General features: G+C 41.8%; 1 pseudogene; it reads left to right on the forward strand.

Moving 5' to 3' along the window:
* The first annotated feature begins 979 nt into the window (after positions 1–979).
* Positions 980–8,055, forward strand: LOC132045213 (uncharacterized; annotated as a pseudogene).
* Positions 8,056–10,002: the final 1,947 nt, after the last annotated feature.

Below are 10,002 nucleotides of genomic sequence, written 5' to 3' on the forward strand. Positions count from 1 at the left end.
CTAAACGTCGAGACTTACATTCAATCGATACTTTTCTCATCGTATTCCTTGTGGGATTCGACCTTAACCTTGTTAGGTTCTATATTTGATACAACGACCGCTTTGCACTTTTAGGAGATGTAATTTTGGGTATCAAATTTTGGCGCCGTTGCCGGGGAATATGGTTTAGAAATTTATTGATTAGTGTAAAACTCTACATTTAGTCTTTTTTTTCTCTCTTACTTTTTGTTGTTGTTTGTGTTATTCAGGTGAAATGTATGACACCGAATCCGATGATAGGATTGAGGGGGAGACAGGGTCCACAGCCGCTATTCGGCCGCCCCCACTTCAAGGAAATGCGAGCTTTCATGTCATCAACATGATGTTGCACATGCTTAACACCAAGGGCCTATTTGGAGGTCTACCCACCGATGACCCAAATAGGCACCTTAAGAACTTTCTTGGGGTTTGCCCCACTAATGTGCATCCGAATGTTTCAGGCAAAGCGGTAACGTTGAGTGTTTTCCCTTTCTCTATCACGAGGGAAGCCACCGCATGGTTGGATGATCTTCCGTCGGGGTCCATCACTACATGGGCGGAATTGACCGAAGCATTCCTCAAGAAGTTTTTCCCTCCATCCCGGATGTTGCAACTCCGTGACGAAATCAACAACTTTGTCAGCTTCCTAATGAGTCTCTTCATGAAGCTTGGACTCAGTTCATAAAGAAAGTCAAGAGTTGTCAAAAACATGGGTTGGCCGAAGTGTTCTCCTCCAAACATTCTTTCGGTCACTTGACTCGATCAATAAGTCGGTGGCTAACAATATTGTGAGGGGGTCCGTTATGAACAATTCATATGATGTGGTGAGTGCTCTACTCGATAAGTTAACCGAGACCAATGAGGCTTGGCACACTAGAGAGGCGAAAATCGGTGGAGGAATTTCTTCCAAATCTTATTATCTAGAGAGGAAAGTAAGAAGGAAGAAGAGAGAGATGAAACAATGGCAAAGTTGATCACTCAAATGGAGCTTCTCACAAAACATGTTATGGGAGCGGGTTCTAAAAAGGTGAATGTTGTAGGGTCTTGTGAAGGAGACTCTCAAGATGAACAATGCTACCAAGTCTATGATGAGGAGGCCCATTTTGTCAACAATCAAACGGGGGGTTCCCGGCCAAACTACCAAGGTCCTAATCAAAGGGCTTCGTGGCAAGGTAAAAGGGAATCAAGGTTGGAACAAAGATCAAGGAGGTGCTCAATGGAGGGACAACAATCAAGGGGGTTATAATAATAACTATAACAATCACCGAAGCTCTAACCCTTATGTTCCCCAAATAGGTAGCCAACAAATTTTGAATCAACCATCCACTAGTGATCCCGCTAGTTCAAAGATTGAAGATATGTTATCAAAGGTGCTGAGGAAAGTTGAATCAACCGAAACTTTTGTCAAAGAGGTGAAGGATGACATGAAAAATATGAGGGATGGCATGAGTAACATAGGGAAACTTGTAACCTCTCACTCAACTTCCATTAAGAAATTGGAATCCCAACTTAGCCAAATCTCGACTTCCCTAAACCAAAGGCAAAAAGGTACACTCCCTAGTGACACGGTTGCAAACCCGAGGAATGATGGTGAACATGATTGCAAGGCAATTACTACTAGGAGTGGTAAGGTACTTCGGGAAGAAAAGTTGGTGCGTGAATAAGAGGTAGTTGATGATGAGACACCTATTGTTGAGCCCATGGTTGTTGAAGAAGTTAATATTCCTAAAAAGAATCGGGCGAGCATTGAAAAGCCCATTGTTATTGAAGAGATCCAAATAAAGAAAAGGTCCCGGAAGTTCTAGCACCCATTCCTAAACCTCCACCGCCATTTCCTCAAAGATTGGCAAAGAAAGTGGATGATGGTAAATTTATCAAGTTTATTGAAAAATTGAAGCAACTCTCAATTAATATCCCATTGGTAGAAGCACTTGAGCAAATACCGGGTTATGCGAAATTCATGAAAGATCTTGTGACCAAGAGGAGGCAAGCTAGTTTTAAATGGTGGACGTTACACATCATTGTAGCTCCATTGTAACAAAAGCCATGGTTCAAAAGAAAGAATACCCCGGAGCTTTTACTATTCCTTGCACTATTGGGATGTATAAATTTGCTAAAGCCTTATGTGATCTAGGTGCTAGTATCAATTTGATGCCGCTTGTAATATTTAACAAGTTAGGTTTGGAAACTCACTGACCCACAACAATACGGCTACTAATGGCGGATCGAACCGTGAAGAGACCGGTGGGAATTATTTTTGATGTGTTTGTAAGAGTGGACCGGATCATATTTTCGGTCGATTTTGTGATCTTGGATTGAATTGTGAAGTTGACTTTGAAGTTCCCATAATCTTGGGAAGGCCATTCTTAGCCACGGGGTGAGCTCTTGTTGATGTTGAAAGGGGAGACCTTAAATTCCGGATAAACGATGAGGAAGTCACTTTTCATATTTGTAAGTCAATGAAACAATCGACGGATATGAGTGTGGTGTTGATTATTGACACTATTGATGAGGCCGTGGAAAATACCGTTGCTTATGAGTATGTTTGTGAAGTATTGGCGGTGGTTTTAATGAATTATGATGGGGAAAACTACGAAGAATTTGAGGAGATGGTTAATGCATTGGTTGGGTTGGGGTCATACAACTACAATCCCAAAAATCTTGATCTTGATTTAGAAAATCGACAAACCCCTCCTGCAAAGCCATCAATTCTTGAACCACCTACACCAGAACTCAAACCTCTCCCTTCACATTTGAGGTACGAGTTTCTAGGACCAAACAACACTTTGCCTATCATAGTGTCCTCCCTTTTGACGGAACCACAAATTGAGAGATTAATGGCTATCTTGCAAAGGTTTAAAAAGGCTATTGGGTGGTCGATTGCGGATATCCAAGGAATTCCTTCGGGCATTTATACTCATAAAATCCAACTTGATGAAGATTGTGTCCCTAGTGTTAAGCATCAAAGGAGGTTAAACCCTCCCATGCAAGAAGTTGTGAAAAAAGAGATCATCAAATGGTTGGATGCCAGAGTGGTGTACAAAAATCTCGGATAGCCCATGGGTTAGTCCGATTCAATGTGTTCCCAAGAAAGGTGGTATTACCGTGGTGCCAAATGAGAAGAACGAGTTAATCCCAACTCGTACAATCACCGGTTGGAGGGTTTGCATGGATTATCGAAAGTTGAATAGTTGGACAAAAAGGGATCATTTCCCAATGCCGTTCATGGACCAAATATTAGATAGGCTTGCGGGGAGGGACTTCTATTGCTTCCTAGATGGATACTCGGGGTATAACCAAATCACCATGCACCCGAGGATCAAGAGAAGACTACTTTCACATGTCCTTATGGTACCTTTGCCTTCAAAAGAATGCCTTTCGGCCTATGTAATGCTCCCGCCACTTTCCAATAATGCATGATGTCTATATTCTCCTATATGGTGGAGGAATCCATTGAAATCTTCATGGATGACTTCTCCGTAGTCGGAGACTCTTTTGAGCATTGTTTGGAGAACTTGGCACAAGTGTTTAAACGTTGTGAAGAGACAAACTTGGTGTTAAATTGGAAAAAATGTCACTTTATGGTCAAAGAGGGCATCGTTCTTGGGCACAAATCGTGGAAAGGGGAATTAAGGTTGACAAAGCCAAAATCGAAATCATTGTTAAACTTCCTCCTCCCATTACCGTCAAAAGTGTTCGAAGTTTCTTAGGCCATGCCGGCTTTTATAGAAGGTTTATAAAAGATTTCTCTAAAGTGGCCAACCTCTTATGCAAGTTATTGGAAAAATAATCAAAGTTTGTGTTCAATGAGGGATGTCTCAAAGAGCTTTTGAATGTTTGAAAGAGAAACTCACTTCGATGCCCATTATTATTGCTCCGGATTGGTCAAAACCGTTTGAACTTATGTGTGATGCAAGTGGGTTTGCTATGGGAGCCGTTCTTGGCCAAAGACGTGAGAAAAATTTTCACCCCATCTATTATGCAAGTGAAACTCTCAATGGGGCTAAAATGAATTACATTGTCACCAAACAAGAGTTGCTTGCTAATGTGTATGCTTTTGAGAAATTTTGAGCATATTTGTTGGGAACTCATGTTATAGTTCACACCGATGATGCGACACTTCGATATCTCATGGCTAAGAAAGATGCTAAACCTAGGTTGATTCGTTGGGTGCTACTTTTGCAGGAGTTTGATTTTGAAGTCAATGATAGAAAGTGGTGTGAAAATCTAGTGGCGGATCATTTGTCACGACTTGAAGAAGGTAACCGACAAATGGATGGGCATGAAATGAATGAATCATTTTCGGATGAGCAAGTGATGGCGGAGTCGCATGATATGATCTCATGGTATGCCGATTTTACTAACTATCATGCTAGTGACATCATGCCTAAGGACTTGAGCTCCCATAGGAAGAAGAAGTTCATAAGTGATGCCCATAAGTTCTATTGGGATGAACCCTATCTTTTTCGAATTTGCGCCGACAACATCATAAGGAGGTGTGTGTCCGAGGTCGAGATGATGCCTATAATTGAAGCTTGTCATTCTTCTCCCGTGTGTGGTCACCATAGTAGTTCAAGGACCACGGCTAAAATTCTTCAAAGTGGTTACTATTAGTTGACTATCTATCAAGATGCCCATGACTATGTGAAAGCTTGTGATCAATGTCAAAGGCATGGAGGCATCTCAAGGAAACATGAGCTACCGTTGACACCGATCCTTGAAGTAGAGTTGTTTGATGTTTGGGGCATTGACTTCATGGGCCTTTTTGTGAGTTCCTATGGCAAAAAGTACATCCTTGTGGCGGTCGATTATGTGTCTAAATGAGTGGAGGCTATTGCTTTTCCAAACAATGAAGGAAAAAGTGTCACAAATTTCTTAAAGAGGTACATATTCTCAAGGTTTGGCACTCCTAGAGCAATCATAAGTGATGGGGGCTCTCACTTTTGCAAATGGTTGTTCAAATCTCTTTTAGAAAAATATGGAGTCAAGCATAAGGTTGCCATACCGTATCATCCCCAAACTAGTGGACAAGTTGAAGTGTAAATAGGGAGATCAAGAGCATCCTTTCCAAAGCGGTCAATGTCTTTAGGACCGATTGGTCAAGAAAATTGGATGATGCACTTTAGGCCTATCAGATCGCATTCAAAACCCCTACTGGGATGTCTCCATATAAATTGGTGTTTGGGAAAGCATGTCATCTTCCGGTGGAACTTGAGCATAAGGCCTTGTGGGCTTTGAAGAAGTTGAACTTTGATTGGAATGATACCTCTAACTTGAGGGTTGAATAATTAATGAGCTGGATGAATTCCGACTTAGAGCTTATGAGAGCTCTTTCCTCTACAAAGCCCGCATGAAGTATTTCCATGACAAGAAGATCCTAAAAAGAGAGTTTAGCCTTGGGGATCGGGTCTTGTTGTTCAATTCAAAGCTCCGGTTGTTTCCCGAAAAGTTGAAGTCAAAGTGGTTGGGTCCTTTCGAAGTCACACAAGTGTTTCCCTATGGAGCCATTGAAATTGCTCGCCCAAGTGGCAACCGGATAAAAGTGAATGGGAAAAGGGTGAAGGACTACTTGGGAGTGCTAGTGAAGATGATTGAGGTGATCTACCTCGATTGATCATAAAAAAAGGTACCTCCGTCGCGCCGCGACGTTAAATCAAGTGCTTCTTGGGAGGCAACCCAAGATTTTATTTTCCTTTTGTGTTTTTAATGTTTGTTTAAGTGTGTAGGATGCAAAATTGAAGGGAAAATCGAGGTAAAAGCTCAAAGGAGGCACCTAAAACATGAACACTTAGTGTGGAAATTGAAAATCACTGAAAGAATTTAGAAAGCCTGATATGCGGCTCAAATGCGACCCCACATACTCATATGCAGTCAAGTTTGTGGTCGCATTTGAGTCCAAAAATTGGCAGTGTGCAACATTAAAACACTAAAAATGTGGGCCTTATGCAGCGCCGCATCTCAAAATGCGGAGCCGTATACAGTCGCATTCTCTCAGTAGTCATTAGGTCAGGTAATTTAAGTTCTAAACAGAATGCGGCATCGCACGTCCTTCATGCGACCACATTCTTATCGAATCTGAAGCATGTATAAATTTCAAGTTGAAATTTAATTCTCCACATTCCTTTTTAAAGCAAGCAACTTTTACACTACCCCACTATCTCAATTGGACGATTTTAAGCCATAATCTCGTTTAAAATCGATCTTAAAAAGCACCATCTCCATTTTAACTCTCACAATCGTCCTTTAATTGCTAAACTTTCTAAAAAATCTAGTTGACTTTGTAAGGTATGTTCACATGGGCCTTTATTGTTTTTGCACTTTCCTTAATTGTGAGCATGAATAGCACACTCTTAGGAGTTTAGTGTGTGCAATTTGTATGAGTAGGTCCCATTGCTTAGTGAATTTGATGATTACGATTGAACTTGTTGTATGCGGGTAATATGAGGGGGGGGGGGGTTATGAATTTTCAGTTCATTGGGTTATTATTGTTGTGATGAGAAATTAACGATTGAATGATTTTTTGTGGGTGTGTAATCTAGTTATGGGTGGTTTTGGGTGTTTGATAAAAAATCATATTAGGGTTGTATTTTGGGGAAGGGATGACGGTCGCATTCTAAATGCGGTGTTGCATTCGCATCGCATTCCCAGGGTACCCTAACAATAAAGAAATAGAAAATCTTGATTATGCGATAAAATGCGTCATCGCATCCTCGAGATGCGGTCGCATCTTGCCTCACATATTCAGCGTCCTGAAAACCAGTGTTGAAGGCCAAATTGGCACAAATGCATCGAATCTGCTGCTCCGCATATAGCGTATGCCGGGTCGCATTTGGTGAATACGATGCATCCTTTGTTATTTTTCCCTGTTTCTTTGGTGTAGTTAAGTTAAATTCTTTGCTTTCATCTAAATCAAAAACACCAAAAAGGTTTCTTTGCTTTTCTTTAAACAAAAACAACAAAAAGATTTTGCATTACTTTTAATTTGTTTAATGGGTGTTGGTTGTACATAATGACTCGTGGAAAATCAATTGCCTAGAGAAACACCTCCAAGGCAGTGAGAAAGTTGGGGCAAGAAAAGAAAACAACCCACCGAGTCTGAAGTACCATAGGATTTGACCCATGTTGAGAGGCAATCCACTACTCCCTCTGAGCCAAGACCTATAGCACAGGCTTCGAGGACTAGTGACGCCCCCTCCCAAATGTTGAGGGAACAATTAGAACAACGGGTCCGATATGAGGATGGAATCCTGTTCAAAGATGAAAGTGTAAAGGAGCCTTATGAAAAAAAAGGCATCTTCGACCTCGAGAAACAAATTAGCATGAGAGGGCTTAAGGAATCATTCCCTCGCATTCTTGAGCAAATACAAAAAAGGAAGTGGATGGTATTCACTTAGTCTCTCGGGGTGTTTGTTCCGACAATTTTAAGGAGTTCTATACGAACTTGGGGGTGTCAATGGGAAAGAAAAAACAATATGTGGGAGGTTGCACGGTTCGAGGAGTATCGGTGCCATTATACCATGAGGGGATCAATTATATGTATTTCAAAAACCATGGTCAGCCACATCGTGAATATGAGGAAAAGATTCAAAAAGAAAACATTGACAGTCACACCAATGGGTGGCTGAATGGATTATGGCACCAGGCACTACTCCCCTATGGATTGAACTTAAAGTTGAAATTCTGAAGGCAATCCTGAGCATTGAAGCTAAGTTTTGGTTATCTTTCGTTAGCATCCGTTTCTGGCCTTCTCAAAATGTGACTTTGGTTGGGTTCCCCAAGGCAGTGTTGATTGCGTGTATTATGTCGGGCATTCATTTGAATGTGGGTAGGATCATGTACTACCACATTATTGACAGAGCATGGCAGATCACCCGGTCCATCCCATTCCCATGCTTGATCACTGCCATTTGCCGAAAGGCATCAGTCCCTGTGTATCGCTGTGTCGATAGAGATTGCGCTCCGAATGGAACAATTGATATTTTGAAGCTCGAGGATGAAGAGAACCCTGAGAGAAAGAGGAAAAATGCCGAGATCTAAGACTATTGATTTGACAACCGGGTTTGAGGACTTGGCTATGCCTACCACATCCACATTGCCTACATCTTCGGGGGTATCTTATGGGGAAGCCTCCACGAGCACAACTGCGGGGTCCACCTCTAGTGGCACCCCCTACCACCTCAGACATACCTCCTCAGGGACTCCGTCCCCCATCAGTGGCAGATTTCTGGACTATGTCACACACCGTGGGTGTAGTGGATTCAAAGGTTACAAAATTCATTCGAACCATTCTACGCATGATTAAAACAGTGGTGGAGGAGTCTAACAAAGAGTTGAGGGACAGGGTCGTTGCTTTAGAGAAAAGGTGGAGAAGATTAAGGCGGGTGAGACAGAGCACTTGCAAGATGTCAAGAAAGATCTTACCCAGCTGAGGACAGACTTCTTTGCTTGTCGTACTCCACTATTTGAGGCCATGGGCACTAAAGAGGATATGGGTCGAGAGATTAGTGGAGGTCGGACAGAGGCATCTGAGAGATCTTCAGCAGATACTACAGTGGGAGGTGGGCCAAACACAGGGGCTGATCCACAGAGAGTTGGTGATGATGCTTATGATGAGATGGTGTACTTTGAGACTATTCCAGAGGCTACAGATGAGGTGCTCCAGGCTACCATAGCAATCTCTCTCCAGACTGAGCATCCAGTAGCTCGCACTGAGGAGGACCTTGAGTAGCACACACAGTTGGCCCGAGAGCTATCAATCATGGACTGATGGGCAAGAAGGGGAAGAGTACTGATGCTCCTCTCCCAACAACAGATGGAGCGAGTTCTTCTCAAACTCGATTCCTAGACCGAGTTGAGTCCACACCACCGTTCCACTCACCGAGCCTAGTTTGGCTACTGCTGCTAAGACCATCACTTCTCCTACTGAGCCTAGTTTAGCTCCTTCAGATGCGGCTCAAGGTGACGCTTGATGCGTCAAAAGGGAGTTCTCACCTCTTTTTGATTATTTATGATGCATTGGGGACAATGCAATGTTTCTAGTTAGGGGGTGGGTAGCCTTTTTGTCTCTTGTGGGTTGGAAATTGGTTGTGATGATGATATATTTAGGATGATCTTTATTTTGTCTTGTATATTTTGTTTGTTGGGATATTTTTTATGTTATTTTGTTAAAGTGTTGTGTTTTTTGCCCATGTTTCATAGTATTAGCTATATCCTTGGCTTTTCTTAGCCGTGGTTCTTTTCTCGAGGATGCTAATGATCTTTTGAACTCGATATTTTTAGGTAGTTTTGAGTCGGTTTTTTCCAATGATAGATATTTGGGCAATTTCTGAAGGGAATTAAGCCTTGTAGGGTCGGGATGACTTCATTTCTTGTTTGGTACCAATATGTTTAGTTTCTTGCATGTTCATGTGTATCCCTCCAAAATGTTTGTTTTCTTATGAAATGATGAATTGTGACAACATGTGCCTCACCTTGTGACTTTTGAATATTATTTTGTTTACAATGCATGAATTGAGCTCGTCTTAGAAGTGAATTGATCAATTTTGAACAACACATGTGCCATGTGTGGTGACACTTTGTATAACAACTCTTGTGTTTGCTTGTATCAACTAGAACTTGCCTGGTTTTGTCTATCTAAGCTAGTCTTGATTGTGCTTATTGGAGAAATGATCTTAGGCAATCTTTGAATTTCCTAATGGAACCTCTTTTACCTTTGTAGACCACCAAAAGCACAAATGCATCCCTAGTTACCCCTTTTGAGCCTTTGAACCTTTTTTTGTCAACCACATAACAAGCATACATCAACCACTTTTGGACCCTTCCTTCCTTGAACTTTAAGTCTCAACTTAGGCTAAAAACTAAGTTGGGGGTGAGAGGCCATGTGAGTAAGCTAAGGTGTCAATGTAGGCCTTCAACCTATGTTGGGGGTAGAGTAACGGGTGTTTAACTTGCAATGTAGCCCTTGCATAATATAATATATATATA

Source organism: Lycium ferocissimum, unplaced genomic scaffold (genome assembly GCF_029784015.1).
Source record: "Lycium ferocissimum isolate CSIRO_LF1 unplaced genomic scaffold, AGI_CSIRO_Lferr_CH_V1 ctg6302, whole genome shotgun sequence".
Taxonomy (NCBI): domain Eukaryota; kingdom Viridiplantae; phylum Streptophyta; class Magnoliopsida; order Solanales; family Solanaceae; genus Lycium; species Lycium ferocissimum.